At 39.3% G+C, this 24509-nt stretch overlaps 1 protein-coding gene and 1 long non-coding RNA gene across 4 annotated transcripts in view; one reads left to right on the plus strand and one right to left on the minus strand.

Moving 5' to 3' along the window:
* PLCB1 (phospholipase C beta 1) overlaps nt 1-24509 on the minus strand; it is a 706541-nt gene that overhangs the window by 508357 nt on the left and 173675 nt on the right. The window lies entirely within an intron of this gene.
* LOC131485431 (uncharacterized) overlaps nt 4857-24509 on the plus strand; it is a 91420-nt gene continuing 71767 nt past the window's right edge. Inside the window, exon 1 of the long non-coding RNA XR_009248841.1 lies at nt 4857-4994. This is a non-coding gene — a long non-coding RNA (uncharacterized LOC131485431). The remainder of the gene's footprint in view (nt 4995-24509) is intronic.

Below are 24509 nucleotides of genomic sequence, written 5' to 3' on the forward strand. Positions count from 1 at the left end.
AATTACCAAGACAGGAGAAAAAGAACTGATCAGGAAAAGATCTGTTCATGTGCATAAAAAGACACTCAGTGTAGCCAAGAGGGATAATTGTGAATCTTGAATTGAGCTCCTACAGATAAGGTGACAATTGATAAATAACCCAGAAAATAAGAATAGAAGACAAAGCTTTAATGGAAACTATGTAGGAGATTGAAGGTAGAAAGAAAAACTAGGTAGAACTTTGTGTTAATTTTTTTAATGTTCGGTCTAGAACAGAGTTCCCCAACAAGTCAAAGTGTCAAGAATGTGTATAATGAGTCTGCCTCTTGGCACAACTGGGTGAAGCCTGGCTAATAGAAGACCTCAGCTGGCCACCTCTAGCACCAACAGCTTACAAACCCAAACCTATATATTTCTCCTGTGTTATGTTGTGCTACTGGTCCCACATTAAAAAAGGTATTTATTTAGAACCACTGGTATAAAAGATATCCCTTTTCTGTCAACTTCCAAGGCTATTTGGAAAACTTACATCACAGCAGTGGAGCAAATACAGCATCTTCTAGGCAAAAGAAAAGACATTTATAGTGCAAGCATTGATGGGCACACTCCCATTCGTTAAGGCTTAGCATTGCATTAATCTGTGCTGATACCATTTGGTACAGAAATAGCTATGGTCATAGGAAAGTTGGTGAAGACTCTGTCACTCCATGTCTGGATGTTGAGCTATTGCAAAGAGCACATGAGAATGTTTTGCAATGGTGTATCAACCTTGATACAAGGACATGAGAAGTCACATGTAGAAAAGCATAGGTCAGAGGTAGGTGTGGAACATAGCTTAGCATGTGAAAGCAGAGCAAAAGAAACAACATCCACACACAACCAGAATGACCAAAGAAGAAAGAACTTGGACCTGTATCAGGATAGTCACATTTCCCTAAGTCACTGGCAGAGGGATTAGCAGTTCTTTGTTGTGAAGGAACTGGAATTAAAACTGGAACTGTAGGAGCTGGGGTTGAATATTAACTTTAGTTTAGCTTTTTTTTTTTTGAAACAAGTTATTTATTCAACCTATAAACTGACAACATATAAATATATGGGTGAGCACATTATGTCACTCAGTAAATTATTTCTGATTTATTCCACTGTATGATTTCAGATCTTGTTAAGTTATTTTTGTCCCATTTATGAAATCTTGGGAAGGAAAATAGTATTTATACTGAATGCTTATTATAGGCTGGAGATTATAACAAATGTTTTAGTGCGTGTCATTCCATTTAAAGCTTATAAACCTATGAGGTAGGTAGGTTGTAGCAAACTTGTGATATTATTCTCTTTTATAGATAAAAGAAGTGAATCTTAAGGAGATTTGTTAATCTTCCCAAACTCATAACAGCTATTAACAAGAAAGATGTAGCTTTATAGATAAAGTTTTCTACTCCACCCAATGTTTATTCCACCACAACCTACTACTTAGGACTGAAAGAGTCTTGTTAAGACTGAATGATATACCTTGTGAACGGACCCCAACAGATTAGGGCTGGACAGGATCACTATCAGTTCTTATGCACAACACGTCACAATAGCACTGTGTTGGTATCTGTGGCTCCAGATATGCTTCTAAGGCAGAGTTTCTCAATGTTAGCACCACTGACATTTTGGGCCAGATGATTTTTCTTTTGTTGTAAGGAGCTGTCACATGCATTGTAGGATATTGAGCACTATCCTTGGCCTCTACCCACTAGATGCCAGTGGCACCCACCCTCAAATTGTGACAACCAAAAATGTCTCGAGACATTGCCAAATGCTCCCAGCAGGGAGTAGGGCAAAACTGTTCCCATTTGAGAAACATCGCTCTGAGGCCATGAAATAAATATTTTCTTTTTAAAAAAAAAATTTTTTTTAACGTTTTATTTATTTTTGAGACAGAGAGAGACAGAGCATGAACGCGGGAGGGGCAGAGAGAGAGGGAGACACAGAATCAGAAGCAGGCTCCAGGCTCTGAGCCATCAGCTCAGAGCCTGACGCGGGGCTCAAACTCACGGACCGCGAGATCGTGACCTGAGCTGAAGTCGGCCGCTTAACCGACTGAGCCACCCAGGCGCCCCATATTTTCTTTATTGAAGAGTAACACAAGGCCTTGCTAAATTCAATGACTTGCTCAGCAATTTAAAGGCTGGACATTAATAGAATCTTCACTTCTTTACTTTGGACCTTGATTGAAGCAACAACACTTCCGTACTTTGCTTTTAGCAGTAGTTAGGCTAAGTAACTCCAGCTGCTATGACAGATAGACTCTCAGTGCATCAAATCATTGCAAGATTATTCCTTACTCATGTTACAATACAATGTAGATGTGGCTCCAGGTGATCATTCAGGAACCCAGGCTACTTACATCTTTGACTCCACCACCTTCAACCCATGGCTGGAATTTCCTCCACTCAGTCAGGGGTGGAAAAGAAAAAAAAAAAAAAAAGAAAAAAGATGGCGAGGAGAACAGATCATTTCTGAACCACATCAGCCTAGAAGTGTCACAAATCACTTCTTTTCACATTTCCTTGATAGTCCTTCACCGGGAAGATTTTTTCCAGCAATGATCCTATACTATGGAAGAAGTGTATGCAATTTTAGTGCTTTTTTCTAGGCATCTGTGCCACAGTTCTATACATTTCAAAGCAGGTGCATAAATATTTCAGCCTGATAAGAAATTTGCAACATAGGCAAATATAATTCTAATTGTGTGTGTTATTTTCCCATTTTATAATGGGAAAGTTGGACACAAATACTTCCTTTAACTTGGGATTGATATCTTAGGATTAGAACCCCAGACTCTCACTCTTGAGTTGAGAGTTCTTACCTAAGAAGGCAGGTGATGCATATTCAGAAGAATAGAGAGTGCTGTTAGCCAAAGATAGGGACAATGTTATAAGCATTGTCTCTGGAATCTGATCAGGTCAAGTCTTGGGCTTTGCCATTGAGTAGTTGTATGTGACTTTAAACAAAAAATTTAGTCCCTCATAGTCTCTATTTTCACATCTCAGGACTGCCATAGTTACCATACTATAGAGGGCAATAAAGTTTAAATGAGATGATACATAGAAAGTACTTAAAAACAATGTTCAGTAAATTTTGGTTATTGATATGCCACAAGAAATAACTAACATATGATCTACATATTTACAAGATTCTCTTGCTACTCTACATCACACTTAAGTTCTATCTATTTTGGAGTCTATTTACGTTTCTCCACGTTAGCCTGTTTACAAAGAACAAATCAATTCTCATTGACTTCAGCTGATTTGCTCAATTCTACAGTGGAAACTGGGAGAGGAGTCATCTGGGAAAGCAAGTGTTGATGAATCAGCATAAATCCATACCCAATCCTGGAAAGCAGCCCAGAGTGAGAGCCCTAGTGACAGCAAGTCAGTAGAATCATGTTCATTGAAACACCAAGGGCAGCACAGGGCATTATGAAAGATGGAACCAAGGTCAAATGTTTTGTGTGTTCTTCTGCAGTTTAGCTGCCAGTGACTCTTGGGCCAAGAACAGAAACCCAGCACCAAACCTCACTGTCCAGTTTGTGGTTTTGAATCATCTTGTCTCACAGATGAGAAGACAAATGCCCAGCAAGGTTGGTGGTTAAATAGGAGACATGAGTCCCCAAACCATGTTTTTGTTCATTCTTGGGTCAACTGTCTTACCTGTGTTGCCTTCACATGTGTTACTTTATATTCCAGAATTCTATAGCCATGCAGTGATATCAAGCCCCACGAGGGAAACGTGAAAGTTTACAGAGTATCTTTCTGAGAACTGCCAATTTTTCCCATACACAAACACCTCTTCAAATTTCTTCCCAAATGGAAGGTGAGTCCCACCTTCTGTGAGGACTTTGCTTTATTTATTTAATAAACAGAAAGAAAGGGGGGAAACACTAAAATTTACCACTTTATCAGCAAGCCCTTTGTTTGCCACCAAAATATTTCACAGCCCTTCTTTCAGACAGGTGCATAATAACAGAAGATGGAATGGTTTGTTGCACATGGACACCACACCTCAGTAATTTCTGTCAAGAGGCTGGAGCATGAAAACCCACACATATCAGTGCGGCACAGACTTCCCCCCAACCAGAAACCCCTCTGAAAGGCATCAACCTGACAAAGGAAGAGGTTTCGCCTTCAACGGGCTAGTGTGAAAACAACTCAAAATGTCAGCTTCGGGTAACACGTTTCTACTGATTTTAATAAGGAAAAAGAAATTCACATGGATTGAGTCTCATTCTTTGAGGTGTAAATTATGCTTTGAGAACATGACGTTGGGCACAATACTCCAAAAACATGTCTGTGTTGGAAACATTCCTTTATTATAGAAACCTAAGAGTGGGTTCTTAGAACCACCTTTTAATTTCAGTTACGCAAGATTTTAAAATCGCCTAGAAGCTAAGTAAAATTCCACTGGGTAATTTTGAGCTTTGTCTATTTGTTTTACCTACTGAGTTGGCAGCATAAATACATTTAGATATATATGTACATGTGAGTCTGTGTACATCTTTGCGTGTATATAGATGAAATTTCTGCTAGTCAACTGTTTTTAAACTACAAAAATGTCTATTTCATAGGGTTCAACCTCATATATTCAAGAAGCATCTAATTAATATTAAACACACAACATACAGAAAACATACTTTATGACATCTTACTTCCTACTTCTCTCCTTAATAGTTCATTCCATCTTTCATCCATCCATATGACACAGCAAAGGACCTAGATTATATTCCTTCAACTCAACCAATAACAAATGCTATCAAAGTGCCCAGAAATTGTCTTTCAGAATCTGCTATGCGCCAATGAATGTCCTCAAAATAGACTTGCAGAACACTCTGCTGACTTTGCAGGAAACCCTGAATGTTATCAAGAAAATAGAAACTCTGAACTAGTCTTTTCTGCAGAAACAAGAAAGCTCCATAGACTGACATATGTTCCTCAGGATTACAGAACTGAGAGCTGGCCACTGGATATGAGGTATGAGCACTGGATGTAGCTGAACTAGCAGAAAGAGGACATAGAATCCAATCCAGTAAGCTAAAGTAACTTTGGAGAGCCTTCTAAGCAACACTCTATGTTTTTTTTTTTGTTTTTTTAAATTTTTTTTTCAACGTTTTTTTAAATTTATTTTTGGGACAGAGAGAGACAGAGCATGAATGGGGGAGGGGCAGAGAGAGAGGGAGACACAGAATCGGAAACAGGCTCCAGGCTCCGAGCCATCAGCCCAGAGCCCGACGCGGGGCTCGAACTCACGGACCGTGAGATCGTGACCTGGCTGAAGTCGGACACTTAACCGACTGCGCCACCCAGGCGCCCCACAACACTCTATGTTAATACAGCATGACTCTTCTATGGCTATACATTGCAGCTTCTGGAACATTTATATGCAACATTTGGAAAAACCAGGTCCTTGTTCCAATAATTAAGCACATAGTTTCTAGAATCAGACTGTTCAAATCTCAACTTTATAACTATAGCTGTGAGGCCTGGTACAAGTTTTACTGTTTAACTGTAAAATGTGTTCCAGCTTCCCATCTAAAAATGAAAATGAAAGAAATATCTGCCCCTATAGTTGCTACATTATAGCAATCATTAATTGAGTTAATACAGTGTAACGTGCTATAAGGCCCAGCACATGATAAGCAATTAATAAGTAATAGCTACTATTACTGACTCAGTACCATTGTATCCACTCATTTTAGGGTCCCATAGTTGTATCCTACATTTTTTACCAGAGGAAGGGGAGAGAGATCTTTGACTAAGTGAATTTTTCCTCAGGAAAGAATTATTCCTGAAGACCTGCTTGTTACCTGCCTATTTTCCTATTTGCAAGTACAAAATATGTCAGCATTTAATGACAAGAGGGAAAGCAGAAACACAGCTCCTTTACAAATATTTAAGTAATACTTATTTTAATGTGCATTTCTGTTATGTAGGAGATTTCATAAAGCAGGATCTTCATGAACTTGCACTGTGGTGGGCCAGTGTGGGGTTAAAGAGATCTAACCCTCATTTAAGAATGTGCTGGGGCACAGCTCTGAGTATTGCAACATGTGGACTCTCTAAGTGAACTACAGCTCATACCAAATGATGATTTTAATAACGGAACAATGCTGAATAGTCTCATTGTAAATCTAGCAGAGGAAGATGCCATTGTCATTAGTGGTGCTATTGTTGCACATGGGACAAAACATGGTAGCTTCAGAAAGTAGCCTGGGTCACTGACATTTCTGACAGCCGACAGGAAGAAATGTTCCAGTTGCCTTCATGCAGGGGTGAAAAGGAAACAGCGGCTGTAAATGTGGCAGATAAAAACAAGTCTCTATTTTAGGCTGATGGGACAAAATACTGACTGCACTCAAAGGACCTAGCAGCTCTGGTTGAAAGGCTTTCAACCATTTCCAAACGAATTTGGTAGAAAAGCAAGTAAACATTTTAGAAGTCTTGTCTGGAAGAGGCGAAGGTTAATGGGGATGCATGTAAAACAGCTTCCCCAAACGTTTCCTTTTATAGAATACTGGATATAAATGCAGGAATACAGACTTAAATGTTGTCATTTAGGATCTCCCAAAGCTAACTGGTTGAGTAATAGTAATGAGTTAGATCATCCCTTGAATCCTGCATTCTTACTTGACACTAGACTGTGAAAAAATTGGGGCTGTTCAAGGTTGGCAGCTTGTCCTCGATTTTGCACCCAGCGCTGTGTCTTAGGCATATCTGGCTAGTCAACTGATTAGGTGTCCATGACTAGCTGGCCATAACACAGTATTATGGTTGTGGTTCATTTTCCTTTCTGAGCAATCTCCCCAGTCCCTCCTTTAGGGAGTCTTCTAGAAACCCTGAAGCAGCAAGCTCTCTCTGAGAGATTATATTTGGGGACATCTGTCTTCAGAGCACACCAAAACTCAAAACAGCATCAACTTTAATATGCCCCAAGTAGTAGAGTAGTAGTGAACTGTTGTTTTGTATGTGTATATACTTTATTTAATTCATAGAACTACGTAATCCCTGTACAATGATACCTAAAAGGTACATTTATACATCTTTCAAGAATGAAGAAATGACAAAGAAAACATATTAACTCAAATAATGAAGAACAACAAATATTAAAATTAAAATGGAATGGTTAGGACCACCATCAGGTAATGCTCCAAAAAAACACTACTTAGATGCTTTAAAATTAAGATAAGCAAAGCTAGCACAGTGACAAGAGACACTGGTGCAGACACTAACAACTCCTGCTTCTGCCTCCTCTTTCCATTTTGAGTACTCTGCAAAGGCCACAGAGGTCAAATTTATGACCAAGGAATTCCACAAGAGAAATGACAGAAAAAAGATTCGGGGAACAATATAAGAAAAATTACCCTTAGTCATGGAACCTTTAAGTGTTGGTTAGATTCCTGGGCACTGAGATAGAGACTATGTTCCCCATTTTCCCTTTCAATGAAGCATGGTCATCTAAGTTCTGGCCAATGAGAGGTGAGCATCAATGATGTAATGACATTCTACATCATGTCTTTAAAAGGAAACCACTTCCCCTCCACATTCTACCTTCCCACAGTTGGAATCAGGACATGGTGTCCCGGCCCATGTTCAGCCACGTGAACACTCTGGCATACATATGCTAGAACAAGATAACGAAACCAGGATATCAGGAAAACCACACAGAGTAGAGTTAAACTGCCCGCTGGCTCAGATGTTAACATGGAAAGAAATAAACCGTACATCTGTTTAGATCTTCTGTTTCAGTACTGTGAAATAACCATGTTAACCTTGTGGCATATATCAGTTTGATATCATATTGTGTGTCAGTCTTGAAAACCAGGTAAACCTTTGAGAAACTTCAGGAAGACCACAGAAGTAAATTGAAAAATAAGATAAAATCTGGCTCTGATATTTTAAAATGGTTGTTTTTATAGAGGACATTAGCAGATGCTTTGACAGAAGATCTGATTAGTAATAGTTACTTTGTAGCTTCAAAATTTCATGGGTTAAGTCACTAGCCAAAATTTCATAAACAAAGTCACTAGCCAAACTTTGAAGTAAATAATCTACAGCAAAAACAATCTTCTGAGTCAGGAGAAAGAAATGTCTTTTCAAAGTCTGGTGAAATCATAACCTATCATTCCTAGAAAGCTTTAAAACAATTGGAAATTTCCTACTCCAGTGCGTCTGGGTAGTTCAGTTGGTTAAGTGTCTGATTCTTGATTTCGGCTTAGCTCATGATCTCCCACTTTGTGAGAACAAGACACACGTTAGGCTCTGTGCTGTCAGCTTCAGATTCTCTCTCCCTCCCACTCTTCCCCTCCCCTTCTCTCTCCTCTCTCTTCTCTCTCTTCTCTCTCTCTCTCTCAAAATAAAGAAAATTGCCCACTCTGGCCTTCAGGATTGTTCTGCTATGCCACAGGAGCTGGGCAGGAATGCAAACATTGCATACTCAGTACATGAGTGAACTCTTACAAGCTAGACAAATGAGCGGCGACACAAAATTAAAGCCACATGTTATCTTGTATTAAAAATCTATTCTGTAGAGGTCAATCATCACTCCATGTTTCCCAGAGAATTAATACGTAGTGTCAAGAGCTGGAAAAAAATGGGTTAAGAATCTTTCTGATGTTGGAGAGACACATGTAAACACATCAGCAGATATTTACACTTCCAAGTAGGATCACTTAACAGACAGCAAAATATTTACTTAGACAAACCTAAAGGGTGAATCTCTTTTAAAATAATAAACTTTTAATTACTCTTAAATAGATTACAAAAGTGGGTAGAAGTGCTTGTAGCATCATACAGATTTTAGAAATATTCTAAAATATTTTGTTCCCTGGAAACAACAGCTTGTCCGATGAGCTATGCCCTTTCCAATTCAGGTCAAGGGTGCTGTCCTCTGTGGAGCTTTCAAATCCCCCAGGCAAAGTCAAGCCTTTCATATTCTGCTTTCTAGCACTTCCTGAACATTCTATTGCACTGCTCAATCCTGTTAGCATTTGTTTGCTCGTACTGCTTTCCAGTTAACTAATAATTCCTAGAGAACAACCACAGGTGGAGCCTCACATATGCCAAGAGTATGGACTCTAAAGACTAGCAGGGTTCAAACCCTAGCCCAAATCATATGCACATACCTTAGGCATGTTACTCTACCTTCCTGAGCCTTGTTTCTAAAATAGGTGAAATTTTTTCTTAAATGAGCTTCTGAGGATTAAATGAGGAAATACATGATAAATGTATTGGGCTGGCTGAGTGACTCAGTCAGTTGAGTATCCACCTCTTGATTTCAGATCAGGTCATGGTCCCCGGATCATGGGATTGAGCCCTGTGTCAGGCTCCTCACTGAGTGTGGAACCTGCTTGGGTTTCTCTCTCTCCCTTCCTCTCTGTCTCTCCGTCTCTCTGTCTCTCTGTCTCTGTCTCTGTCTCTCTCTCTCTCTCTCTCTCTCTCTGCCTTTGCCTCTCCTCATGCTCACTCTTTCTCAAATAAAAGAAAATTCAAATAATACATGATAAAAGTATTAGTACATGGTAAATTTCTCAGACCTGTGCCCAGCCCACAATAAATGCCACATAACTGTTTTTTCAAGTCAGTTCCTGACTCCATAGGTGCCTAATAAAAAGTTATACAAACAAATGGTGGGTTAGTATCATGGAGGCCAACTTCAAGAATGGTATGGATTTTATAAAAGCAAGTGTTACTTGGTAAAATATTTGAAACTTTCCAATGAAAAGATGACTTCATAAAACACTGGGATCATCACAACTCAACAAAATCATCTCAAGGGCTTATCAAAGATGATTCCAGAATATTGGTCTAAAATGCACCAATGTAACTCAGAATATTAGTCCCTCCTTTGAAAATCTGGAACTTGAAATAAAAAAACACGGCTTTTCAGAATATGCCATTCATCTAACCAAGAAAATTTATGTTGCAGTTCTGAATTATTCATTCATTACAGAGAACGCCTGAAATGTCCCTTCTTTTCAATGTCACCTATCAACTTCCATGACTTCCACTCCTGTGAATAGCTGGTGTTTTCTAATTGCTTGTAAAACATCTGTTTACATGCAGCATTTCACAAGAAAAGTGCCTAAAACTCTGTCTGTATCTTTACCGTATCAGTATCCAATATTATCAAAAACTTTCATTTAACATTTCATTCTTTGAAAATTATTTAGAAATTCTTCCCAAGTGAGGGATGTCTGGGTGGTTCAGTTGGTTAAGCATCTGACTTCACCTCAGGTCATGAACTCATGGTTCATGGGTTTGAGCCCCATGTTGGGCTCTGTGCTGACAGCTGAGAGCCTGGAGCTTGCTTCGGATTCTGTGTCTCCCTCTCTCTCTCTGCCCCCCCCCACCCCCCATGCACTCTGTATCTCTATTTCTCCCTCTCAAAAATAAACAAACATTTTTAAAAAAAGAAAAAAATTCTTCCCAAGTGAAAAGTCCACATAACCACCTGGAAAATACCCAGCACTACAGTCACTGTCCCTTAGTTTGGGTTTCCTCAGAAGTAGCATTTGTGACAAGGATGTGAGCTAGGAATTCTTTTTGGAAGGTAACCTCAGAAAATCCTAGCACAGCAGTGGAAAAGTGAGACATAAAGGGAAAGAAAGCCAATGAAAGTATGGCATTAAGAAATGCAGCTCTAGGGGTGCCTGGGTAGCTCAGCTGGTTGCACGTCCAACTCTTGGTTGTGGCTCAGGTCATGATCTCATAGTTCATGAGTTCGAGCCCCAAACTGAGCTCCACTCTGATAGCTCTCCCTCTTTCTCTTTCCCTCCCCACTTGCTCTCTCTCTCTCTCTCCCTCTCAAAATAAATAATTAACTTAAAAAAAAGAAAAGAAATGCAGGTCTGTATACCCTCAGTGAGGTCATATCAGAACTCTGGCAGATTAGAACATGTGTCCAAGTTTTCATGTCCAAGGCAGAGGAAGCCAAGACATTTATACACTGATTCACAGAAGTCATTGTTTGAGGATTGTTTCATGGTTATAAACATTCTATGGCACATGGGCTGCCACATGCTCTAGCAGAGCAGACTTTAGAGTCTCAAGAAAAAATAAAAGGAGCAGCATTCAGGCACGCACTGCAGATCGTGGCTGGGCTGGAGCACAGTGATGGCTATGAGGGATATGGGTGGAATACTGACAGCATTTTGCTACACCCAGCAATCCTATGTCCATGTGTAAACTCAAGACAGTAAAATCGCTTAATAATTACAGGAAAGATCCAAACAAATGAACACAGCCTGTGTGAGTAAGTAATTCTGTAAATAGGTTGGGATGCTGATGTTTATGTATTCATGAGCACAAAATAACATGGAAAGCTATTATAATGGTCTCTTAGCATTGATTACATTTTTCATAAAATAAATGACAGGAAATGAATGTTCTTGATCTCCTTCAACACCTCTACCTCAAGATAGTTCAGGAAAATCTCCAGTCCCTAAACCTGTGGATGTCAGGTTTTGTCCAATGATACTACATAAAGTCTCATTCATTCAACAAACATCCGGGTGATATTTGTCACACAGAAATCATAGTTTATAGTATAGAAAAAATATCAACCAGGTCATTATTGCCTGATGTGATCAATGCCCTCTCTACTCCATACAAAGCCTGTGGTTTATAGTTTCCTTTGGATGGAGTATTGATAGTATGGATGTGGGAGAATATTGGAAACTGTTAGCTGACACTTCTGTAGAACATCAAAACTAAATACATGTCCTTCAGTGATATTTCATTATTGCTACCTCTGTAATAGCAGAGGTAATAAATTGCACACACACACACACACACACATGCATACACACATGCATGCTCTTTAGGGATTATGAGCTCCTGAGAGAGCCAGGACTGAGTTCTGTACATAATTCTAAGGCCTCCTATACCTAGCTGTATTAATCACAGCCACCTGGCATAATGTTATGTTTATAGCAGTCACTGGCAGGGTCAGTTAAATTCAAAGAAAAAAAAGCAATAGTGCATATTTCTTCTTGATTTAGAAGTCAACATTTTCTTTTTTAAAAATTTTTAAAAATTTTATTTAATTCCAAGTTAGTTTACATGTAGTGTAATAACAGCTTCAGGAGTAGAATTTAGTGATTCATCACTTACATACAATACCCAGTGCTCATCCCAAGTGCCCTCCTTAGTGCCCATCACCCATTTAGCCCATCCCTCATCCAATACCCCTCCAGCAACCCTCAGTTTGTTCTCTGTATTTAAGAGTCTCTTATGGTTTGCTGCCCTCTCTGGTTTTATCTTATGTTTCCTTTCCTCCCCCTATGTTCATCTGTTTTGTTTCTTAAATTCTACATATGCTTGAGATCATATGATATTTATCTTTCTCTGACTGACTTATTTTGCTTAGCATAATACACTCTAATTCCATCCACGTTGTTGCAAATAAGAAGATTTCATTCTTTTGCTGGCCAAGTAATATTCCATTGTATATATATACACCACAACTTCTTTTCCATTCGTCAGTCAGTGGACATTAGGCTCTTTCCATACTTTAGCGATTGTCGATATCACTGCTGGGGTGCATCTTCCCCTTCAAATTAGCACTCCTATAACCTTTGGATAAATACCTAGTAGTGCAATTGGTGGGTCATAGGGTAGTTCTATCTTTAATTTTTTGAGGAACCTCCATACTGTTTTCCAAAGTGGCTGCACCAGTTTGCATTCCCAACAGTAGTGCAAAAGGGTTCCCCTTTCTCCATATTCTCGTCACCATCGTTTTTCTGAATCTCCAGTTCTCTCACTTAGCCCATCCTTCTGGATAAATATGTTTAAAAGAACAGCTGGACAGCATATAAAAATTAGCAACAGTGTTGCTATATTACAATTTTGACATATTAAGCCACCATTTTTTTTCATCTATGACTGAGTGAGCTATTGGGACAGATGCAGCTCGACTTACAAATATGGATTAAGGTGCTGTAATGATGAAAAGAAATCATTATTAAATATAGTGGTTTAAAAAAAAGCCTGCAAATTCTTTGGCAATCCCCCCACCAAGAGGTGGAATCTGTCCCTTTTTTAAACACAAGCTACCTTAGTGGTTTCTTGCTAACTTACAGAAGCCTAGGTCTTAAAGGGCAACATAGCTGTTACTTGGTACTCTCTCGAGACATGCCTCTTTGGAGCAATGAGGCACCAGGTGAGAAGCCCCAGCCATCCTGAATCCACTGTGCTGAAAAGACCACATGGAGAGAGGAGACAGAGACCCAAGTGCAGAAGCACCAGGTTTCCAGACCTCAGTGATCACTCCTTAGCTGGCCTACTTGACCCACAGAACCAGAATAGAGAACAGTAGCAAAAGATAGTGCTGTTTTACAATATCAAGCTTGGGGTGGCATGTTACAAATCAATTGATAACTGGTACATTATGTACTTTGTAAATAAAGTTCCCCACAAAACCTTACCTATGATTATATTTTAGATGGGACATAAAACATATTAGAAAGAAAAGAATGGCCAACTTCTGCAAACGTGTGTAGCAAAGTTCATTCTGGCATCAAATCCCTCTTGGCACTGTGTTTCCAAAGCCATTAGTGAACTGGGTTTGACTGGGAACCCTTCTCACCCTGTGGGATGGTGATCTGGCTGCAGCAGGTGGCTTTTTTGAAAAACTTCACCTCTCTAATGAACAAGAGTTGTTCCTACAATTCCAGCACAATGTGAGGTATATTTTTTATGTCAGTTCTGTCAAACCTTGACATGCGATACAGCCCCAAACAATTCAGCACATGCCTGGTCAGTAATAGCTACTTCCTTTCCTCCAACAGTCCACGTAGGCTGCCCGCTCTATCAGGCGAAGAATTTTAAGGACGTTTTTCCAGATTTATGCCTTTGTCTGTCATTTTTAATTCAAAACACTGGAAGTAAATTTGGGGCTCTTCTGCTTTCTGAGAAATACCTTGTGTTGATCTAGATAAGTGGGGTTTTTTTTGGTTTTTTGTTTGTTTTACTTTCTGATGATGTACATCTCTTTAAAAACTAATTTAAGAAATACTCGTAGAATATCGTTTTATTCTATATTCGTAAGCATCTTCTATCTTGAAATTTAATGAGTTTTTTAGGGCACCATCCACAAGACCTGTAAGATTCCAGTATTGTATTCCACAGTGTTGTATTCTACTTATTACTCTCTTATTTTATACTTTATTCCTTAGCTGGTGGTGTTCCTTATACATTATTCCAAAGAACTTTGCTTTGTAGGATGGGGCTATATAACCTTAGAATTCAGAGGGGAAAGGAGAAATGGAAAAGGGTTGACAGAGGGGGGAAAAACAGAAAGAAAATTTTAATAAAGTAATTAGGATGGCTTCTGTAATCTAAGTTTTGGAATATCATGGTAGATATTTTCAGCAGGATTCTCCTAAAAACACACCTGAGATAGAGGCTTAGGTGCCAGATGTTTATCTGGGGAAAGCGATACCAGGAAGCAATGATAGTTGAATGACAATGCAAGGCAGAATAGTGAAGGAAGCCAGAAAAGAGTGTCTAATTAAACAGATAACTGTGGCTGGCAACAAGGCTCAGTCCTGCTGGAGAGGACATATCTCAGATCTGTCCCAACTAAAAGCTGAGGGCTCAGGGTCCTGTGTTACCAAAACCCATCTGTAATTGGTAGAAGGCTGCTTCCAGGGGCTTTAATTTTCTGACACTTTCAGCCTGCCCAGCACATGGCTGAGAACATTCCAGAGGCCAAAGATATCTCTTAAACAAAAAGTCACAAGTACTTGTAGCAAGAAGCTAGCAGCATAGACTGGATGCTGAGGGAACATGACTGGGGCACTAACATGTCTGCCGTGGTAGCTGAAGTTCTCCCCAACACCATGCTGGGGCAGAGCGGATACATGGTGGTCGTCTTTATTTGGGGATAGTTACTTACTTAGATACATCTTGATGACTTAGTAACAGAGTTTTAGACTTTGCATTATTATCAAAGCCAGTCTAATTTTGTTGTTGATCCCATACCACCAGAGTTTTTTAAATGTGATTTTTTGAGAACTACAGAGTATTGGTAAAATATTTAAGGACCCCTTGCCCTCTTTGGCTTGTTATCAGAAACCTACTGTTCCTGGGGTGCCTGGGTGGCTCAGTTGGCTAAGCGTCCAACTTAGGCTCAGGTCATAATCTCATGGTTTCTAGGTTTGAGCCCCCCCCCCCCCCCAACCTGTGCTGACAGCTCAGAGCCTGGAGCCTGTTTCAGGTTCTGTGTCTCCCTCTCTCTGCCCCTCCCCTGCTCATGCCTTCTCGAAAGAAAGAAAGAAAGAAAGAAAGAAAGAAAGAAAGAAAGAAAGAAAGAAAGAAAGAAAGAAAGAAAGAGAAAGAAAGAAAGAAAGAAAAATAAACATGAAAAAAAAAAAAACATAGCAGCTTACTGTTCCCATCCCAGGACCCATATCACCCCTCTGGTTTTTTCAAAGTCTTTCCTAAACTCCAGGGCAGCAAAAATGTTTATTTTAAAAGTCAATATTCATTAACATATACCAAACACATAGGCAGCAGAACATGGAAGTTTATATGAGGAAACATAGGACCAAAAAACACATTTATGAAGTGCTTGGGGGAGCAACCATAAGGAGTTTGATGAATAGCAATTAGGAGCAGGAAAAGAGCCACCTGGTTTAAAATCTGCTTTGAATCAGAATTTTTCTCACATATGTTTACATTTTGCTATAAAAAAGAACAAGTACACATCCATACAAATAAAAAACACCAAAGAGAATACTTTTATGAGTTGCAGGAATTGGGTACCATCTTCTCTGAACACTGAAAAATTAGCTTACTACCTAAATAATTTATATCAATAATGTGTGCTAAAAGAGAAGTGCAGAGGGATAAGCGGATGCACCAAAAACTGGGGATGAGAGAAAAATCTAGCAATGCACAATGCTTGCTTTATTTCCTTTCTTGTCTTTTCCTCTCCCTTCCTCCCTTCTTCTCTTCCTTTGCTTTCCTTTTATTCTTCCCTTCTTTCCTTTTTTATTTCATTTCCTTCTTTCTTTAGAGTAGTGGTTACCAGAGGCAAGGAGGTAAAAGAAAAGGATTCCAAAGGGTACAAACTCTCAGTCATAGGCAAATAGGAGACCTAATGTACAGCATGGTGAGTACAGTAAATCATAATGTATAGTTGAAGTTTGCTAAAAGAGTAGATCTCACATGTGTTCACCATTTTTAAAAAGGTAATGGTGAGGTGATGGATTTGTTAATTAGCTTGATTGCAGTGACCATTTCACAGTGTATAAGTTTATCAAAACAGTATATTGTACCCTGTAAATATATTCAACATTTGTCAACCATACCTCCGTAAAGCTGGAGAAAAAAAACCTATTTTTCATTAAAACCATTCTACATTCCTTAATAGCAGGTATATGGATGGCAAAGGAAAGTCTCATTAGCTAGGTACAGAGTGGGTGTCAGGACAAAGCCAGAGTGGGATGAGAAATGCCCGTGGAATGATATGCAAGTCACGATTTGGTTTCCCTGAAAGCCGGCTTAAAGGAAGACAGCCAGAATAGCAAGAGTGACCACATATGGAAGTCCTAATTGAAACAGCAGCACAGGGCAATGGTTTCTAGGGCTCTGAGCCTGGGACAATCCTGCCTGAAGGCAAATCTCCTTGTCATTTATTAGCTGTGTAATGCAGAGCAAGACAATGTCTATGAACCCGAATTTCCTAATCTACAAAATGGCGGAGTGCATCATGCCTAATGCCTAAAAATCAAAAATCAAATGTGCTAATAGAAGGATCTTCTAGAACAGAGACTGGCATACAGCAAACGCTTGGTAAATATCAACTGCTGTTCCATGGGCTCCCAGATGTTTTGTATTTGATTCCCACAATCTTCAATTTCTTATGACATGTGTCTATGCTGCTCTGAAAACACACCTACTTTATTAATTACAAGAGAAGGACATTTATTCATGTATAGATAATTACTGAAAAACTTGTGTGCATCATGTTAAACCTTGCTATACACAGGCAGCCAAGGTACTGTCATGTATCTTGCACTTGTTGCTGAAAAGCTGGTGCTAACTTTCAATGACACTGCTACTTCCATCATAGCATGGCACAGCGGCACCACGCATGTGGCTCATTCAGTGCCATGGCTGTGAGTGAGCAGGGTGTTTATTTCACTGGAGAAATGTATCATCCATGGAGTCACAATAAGGAAAAGTGAAGCTTTAGGAAATTGCTCAAAGTTGGCTTGTGAATAGCTCTGGTAGCCTGCATCAATGGTCCCCAATTCACCACCTTCTTTGTACTTATACCCTTTGCCATCAAGAAACAGAATCTCTTCCATAACCCCTTGAATCTGGCTGGCTTTGTGATTTTACTTGACCACCAGAATGCACTAGAAGTGACAGCATGTCATGTGGAGGCTAGACCTGTACTACTTTTTCCAGCCATCATATGACCACACCTAGAGACACATGCTTTAGCCTCCCCTTTTATTACAGTCACCCAACTGCCAGACATGAATGAGTGAGCCTAGAAGACTAGAAAAAAATTGCCCATCTGATCCCTGTCCATCCCCCCCACACAGATATGTGAGCTAAGTAAACACTTATTGTTTTAGCCTATCAGGTTTTGAGGTAATTTGTTTTGCAGTATTATTTGGCAACAGACAACTGATATAATAAGGAAGTGAGATTCCAACACTAGATTTGGGGACTCCAAGACTTATGTTTTTGAGGCTGTAAAAAGTAGTCATAGAATAATTAAAATATATGTGTATATGTATCCATATAAAATATATTTACACTATTAAAATATGTTGTGTAGATACACATATCATAAGCTACTTTATTGTGAGTAGGGATTGGCCGTAGGAAGAAATGGTAAAAATATTTCCCTTTGGCCAAACAAACAATGATCATTTTATAAAAACAAGGAGGGAGCACCACTCTCACTTTTAATACTTAACAAGATTATAAGTTATAAATTATTTTTAAGGCTTTCACTCTTTGATTCTCATACTAAATTATGCCACAAAAATATCCACAAAGAAAAGCATCAGACTGGCTTACCGAAAACATCTATTTCCCAACTTTTAAAATTTGCTTTTCAAGGAACATAATGTCATGGAAACCTACAAAATACACACACAAGAAAATATAGTGCCCTTGGGTAAAGCATAATAATAAAACTTTGCTAATGGCAATCATTCAATAATTATTTACTGTGCCTCTACTATGTAGAAAGCACTGTAGTAACCTCTGGGAACCCAGAGATGAATAAAACAAACTTTACCCTTGCCTGTTTATCTATGTAACTGAGTAGCACCACCAATGATTATTATTTTTTATAAAATGAGCAGTTTCTATAAAATAACATTTAGTTTAATACATTAAGACTGTTCTGAAATGAAAGGTTCAGAAGACCTAAAAGATCTGCATTTGACCAGTCAAAATGATCTTAATTCAGATGGTTTGTATTCATTAAAAGTTTTCCCCTTCCAGAAAAATCAAACAATGACTTCATAATGTACTCAAAGTACCATAAGATCAGAAAAAAATATACACAAATACATGTCTCTGATGTGGCTAAAGAATTTTTTTTAATCCTGGAGGCCACATAAACTTTATAAAAATTTACAAAAAAAATAAATAATTAAAGACCTAGTATGAATGCTAGGGTGTACTGCAGAGATAAGGCTTTAGAGAAATAATGTCTGGCTATAAGTCTCATTTTATTTATGAATTCCAAACTTGGTATTGGTCTCTGCATTCTAATATAGCAGTTGAGATGCTAAATGAAAAAAAAAAGGAAGAAGAAAAGAAAAAGAAACATTCATAATGTATCCTCAATGGAAGAAAAACAATTCCAATAGTGCTCAAGAGAAAACAAGGGGAAATAATGAGCATTTCACACAAACTAAAAAAGACAGATGAACAGGTTATTTAAAATTGCCTTCAAAACTATGGAGTTTTGTTACAAGGTAAAGACTAATATTTTGCTTTACTTCTATAATGAAAAAATAATCAAAAACCTTACTAAACTGAACCAAGATATTGAATAGCAGGTACCAAAAGAGGCTTCAACAATAACTTGGGTTGGGTGTCGAACTCATCTTTACAAATCAAATCTGGTGACAACTGAGAGATAGGAATGCCTTAGGATTTGCATTTTCATTTTATGAAATTTCATTTTCATTTATGAAGAATTTGCAAGTTCTCCAATTTCACACATTTGCGTGGGATTTGGGGGGGTGTAAAACTGCTCATTTATAGATACTTGCTGAGTACTCACTTGTGCCGAGCATTCCAGTAGGTGATTAGAGATGGTTTTTGTGCTTACAGTGAGGCAGCCCCTGCCACCAGGGAGCTCATAGTCTAGGATGGTAGATGTTCCTTAAAGACAGGATTACCCAAATGAGGCTCTGATTACAGGATGCTTATTGCAGTGACTCACAGAGGGTCCTATGCTAGACTGGGAGGCCCAGGAAGTCTTCCCCAAGGTCTTCCCAGGTGAGCTGAGATCTCAAAGGTGTAAGGATCCCAAAGCCTAAGGAAGATAAGGAGAAACAGCACATGCCAACTGCCTTATTCAGAGAGGACCTTGATCAATTTGCGGAACTGGAAAGAGACCTTAGCGAAGGTAGCAGGGTAGAAGGATACGGCTGAAAATCTGGGAGGAAGCAGAGGCAAGTTCTTCTAGGCCATTGTGAACCCCATATGAGCTGGGCAACATCTCCTGGGAACATGTTAGAAATGCAAATCATCAGGCTCCACTCCAGACCTCCAGAGTCAGACACTCTGGGTGGAGGGAGGAGGGTCCAAGAATCTGTGTCTTCACTCCTCCAGGGGATCTGATGTACCCTCATGTTTGAGAATTTTCTGTGTTTTTTTTAAAGCACTTCTGTGTAGTCTACTTGCCCCAAACCCTTGGAATCACTTCTCAATTCTATCCTGTCATGTCACTAGCTTCTATTGCCACTCACTTTCGTTGTTATCACAACCTCCCGACTGGTCGCCCTGCCTGTATTTGTCTTTTCACTCACTAGTTTGTTCAGTGATTCAGTATTTATCGACACCTACTATGTGTTTTAATACAGTAGTGGACAAAACAAAGAAATTTGTCTTGGTGGGTTTACATTCTTGTTTGTAGGTATATGGGCAAGGCAGAGAGTGGACAGAAAGTAAGCAAAAAAATATAAAACATAATCAGTGAGCAAATTCTATGGGATAGAAAGCGATAAATGCTGTTGGGGATAAAAAGAGAGCGTTTACGACTACAGCAGAGACTGGAGATCCGTAGTCACTGAGCTGCCTTTAATCTACTCCTCAATATCCATTTAATAAATGGGGAAAGAAACTCAATTTCCCAAGATCTAAGAGTTAGTAGGCTGCTTCCACCTCAGATGTTTCTGCATCCCAACCATTGATCTCCCTTCATGTCATTGCACGGGCACCTTTGGTTACCTGAAAAATAGTCACCAAGATAGAATTTTTTATACAAGCATTTATTAGGGAATGCTTATGGAATAACACCTATTGAAGTGAATGGATGGGAAGGGAAGGGAAAGGCTGGGGCAAAAGGAGAAGCTAGATAGGCTCTGATACTGTTGCTAAAGAAGTCTCAGCCAACCCCGGTGGAGTTTTGAATTGGGATGGCCCTACAGAGTCTTCCTGAATTGGGATGAGGAGCCTGGGTCTTACAGCTGGAATCAACACTGTATTAGATGTGTGCTGCAGGAAGGAGGTATGACTATAGGCAAGCTAGTTCTCTGCAGGCAACATCAATTGCCAGAGAGGAGACTGTCAAGAAAAGATTGTGAACCTGTACCTAGTACCTTACCAGGACTGGTTAATTCACTAATTCTAGGAGGAGGGCAAAGATATGGATAAGAATGCAAATAAATCAACACCCTTCAGATTTCTTGGAATCTTCTGTTCCAGAGTAATCCATGATAACATCTTCCCCTAGAATGCTCAGCAATGTTGATCTGTGACTCCAGCACTTTGTAGAGTTAGAGTCAAAACCATAAGTGAGTCTTTGCATGGAGGGAATCAGCCCTGCTAGATATCAATAAAGTGTACAAGTGCTTATTCAAGGAGAGTAAAACTGCCAAGATTATAATTGCTTGTAACTGGAAGTAGGCAAAGAAATTAATGTTGCTGAATAGCATTCAGCCCCCTGAGAGCTGACAAATTTAGTCAAGATTGCATATCGTTAGAAAAAACTGGAGTGAAACATTTCAGTCAATATGGTCTGCTTTCTCTGAAATCCACGAGTGGTCATAGTTAACACGGTAAATATTTAATTCCATCACTTACGATTGCCCTTTGCCCCCAGCATTTGACTTGGGCAGCTCTGGGAGCTTAGGCAAACACTTGCAGCTCCTTTTACTTGCCTAGCACTCATTCTGCCTTAGCTGACTGCCTGGGGACAGAATCACAGGAAATACATGAGTAAGACTGGCAGGCACAGGAAATTTAATGAAGTGGTTAGTAGAATGACTAAAGTATGCACTCAGATCTGGAAGGGATCTTAAGGATGAAAAGTCTACCCCGCACTCCCTATTGTACATGAGAATATTAAGACATGAAACCCAGAGAGACAGACAGGGTCGCACAGACACACCTTCCAATGTGAAGGCCAGTTCTTTTTCTGTTGTAACACATGGTCGCTAGGGGTATGTGGTGACTCTGCCTTGTGGTGACTTAGCTGAATGGAACAAAATTTCCCAGTTGCCTTCCCTGTATGTGTCTGACTAGGATGGGCCACAAGAGATGTTATTCAGGAGAGCTAGAAGAAGAAAGTGAAGAGGAAGCCATATTATTCTTCACACTCAGAAGGTCACACAGTATTTTGTAGTCCCTGCCCATTGTTGCTTCTTTGATGGCTCCCTTATTGGGAATGCAATTGTTCCACTTTTTCCTGCTCTCTCATGTTCTCCACCTCCTTGATCATCATGTGTTCAAATCCATGGTGAAGCTTCTCTTGCAGGGTACCTGTTCTGCCAAGGTTGGAGGAAGTGAGAACTGACATTGAGTCCAGTCTGTTTTAGTGGGGTCCAATTCATGCTTGTCCTTGTTCTCACCCCCACTTTATGCCCATCTTCCCTCCCCTGTAGGCTTCAGACTCCAGCTTCAGATGTGAAAACAGCAGATCATTCAATATCTCCCACAATTGCATACAGTCAAATTCCTGTAACAAATCCTTATTAATGGTTCTCCATCTCAGACTGAACTGGACCGAAACAAGGTGCCTGCAGCTGATAGAATATTTGCTCTAAATGGTTCCTGGTATTTCAGGAATGGCCTCACCCACTGTTAGACCCAGTGTCACTAACCCTCCATTCTTCTCATCAACCATCATCTAAGATCTCCAAATTCAGGAGTTATATTTTATTTCATTTTAAAGTTATTTTTTGAGAAAGAGAGAGAGAGAGAGAGAGAGAGAGAGAGAGAGAGAGAAAGTGCACATGTGCACATGTGAGCACACAAATGGGGGAAGAGCAGAGAGAAAGAGTGAGAAGCCACTTGATGCAGAAACCATGAGATCATGACCTGAGCAGAAACCAAGAGTCAGATGTTTAACCCACTGAGCCACCCAAGTGCCCCTATTTTCATTTTATTTATCTTTTTAAATTTTTTTAATGTTTATTTTTGAGAGAGAGAACCAGAGTGTGAGCAGGGGAGAGTCAGAGACAGAGGGAGACACAAAATCCAAAGCAGGCTCCAGGCTCTGAGTGTCAGTACAGAGCCCAACGTGGGGCTCAAACTCAAGAACTGAGAGATCATGACCTGTGGTGAAGTTGGATGCTTAACCAACTGAGCCACCCAGGCACTCCCTATCTTCATTTTAAAGTTATGTTTTATTTATTTGTAATTTTTCCTACTGACTAATAATAAATAATATTTTAATAATAAAATAGCAGCTAGTATTTACTGAATGTTTACTGAATGAACCCACGACCAATGTTAAGCATTTGTGTCATATAGTTGCATTTTTTTAGCATAGGGGGAAACTCAGGCAAACAAAGTTATATAGCTTTCCTAAAGGTACAGAGTCAGAAATCAGCAGAAACAGAATTTAAAGTCATGTTGGTTGACTGAAGGCCCCAATCTTTGCACTATACTTCCACTTACAAAGAGATTTTGCTTAAATGTATGGTTTCTCACATACCTTATATTTTGGCATTACCATAGTTTTCCTAAATGAATATCACTACTATTTTCCTCCAGAGTTTAGAAGATGTAATGCCACTCAAAGAAGAATTAAGAACTACTTTGGTACCAAATTTGAATGGCCTATCCCATTCTTTTATCTATGGCAGACATTACTAATCTATGAGGGTGCTCATTCTAACTTTTCCTAGTTGTGACTGCAGAGGTGTTCTCAAAATGCAGCTGTTATTAAATGACTTAACTGAACATGGCACTCAAGATGCTAACTTGGACATAGAAGAATATTAATGTTGGTAGAGACAAGGATGAGGAGATTAGCATTGAATGTGGAAAACAAAACACCAGTAAATCAGCATACTTATTCAGCTCTTACTGTATAACAAGCACACTTGGGGGATACAAATAATTATAAGGCATGATCTCTGACTTTAAAGAACCTATGCTATATCAGAGTAGTAAAACATTTATACACACAAAAATAATCATTAACATAAAGTAGTTTGTAAGTGTTGAACAAAGACACAAGCATCAGGTTTTCAGAAAACTATGCATTTGAGTTGTGTTTGGGGAAATATTTAGACGTTGGATAGATAAAGGGAAAATAATAAAAGATATTCCAAGAAGAAGAATGATGCATGCACAATTTCTGATGATAAATGAAAAAGGTCAAAATGAGTAGGGCAGGGATCTGGAAAGGAAAAGACAAAGAGAAATTAAGAAGTTACAACTGGAGTTTTAGGGTTCTAGCTAGTAAGGTTCATATTTCACTTGATAAAATTCTATATATATGCCTCAATGTCTCCAATTATTTGTCCCTCCCAGTATTCATATTTCTGACTATTAACCTTGCAGTATTCTCCTGCAGTGACCCTCGGCTTGACTATGTGACATGCTTTAGCCAATGGAATCTTAGCAAATATGATACAAGCAGAGGCTTGAAAAGTGTTTGGGTAAGTGGAGTTGCTTACTCTCATCCTTGATTTTCTGCCACTATCATGAAAACATGTTCAGGCTAGGCTGCTAAAGAATGAAAGAGAGGAGGGTCAGTTGTCCCCACTGCCCCAAACAATAACCAGTTGACCATCAGGCACATGAGTGAAACCAGCCAGGACCAGAAGAACCTCCCAGTGAGCTTAGTCCCTATTGGTGAGCCACAGACTCCTGAACTAATTAAATGAACTGAATTCGAGGGGGTTTTTGTTACACACCACTGTTTTGCAAATAGATCACTGGACACAGTTCTTTTTTGTCACTTTCCCTTAAATAAAAAACTGCTAGTGTTTTCTGCTTTAAATAAAATTTAAAGCTGCAGGCAGGCTGAGAGGCCTTCCATGGCACCAA

The sequence above is a fragment of the Neofelis nebulosa genome, chromosome 9 (genome assembly GCF_028018385.1).
Source record: "Neofelis nebulosa isolate mNeoNeb1 chromosome 9, mNeoNeb1.pri, whole genome shotgun sequence".
Classification (NCBI taxonomy): Eukaryota; Metazoa; Chordata; class Mammalia; order Carnivora; family Felidae; genus Neofelis; species Neofelis nebulosa.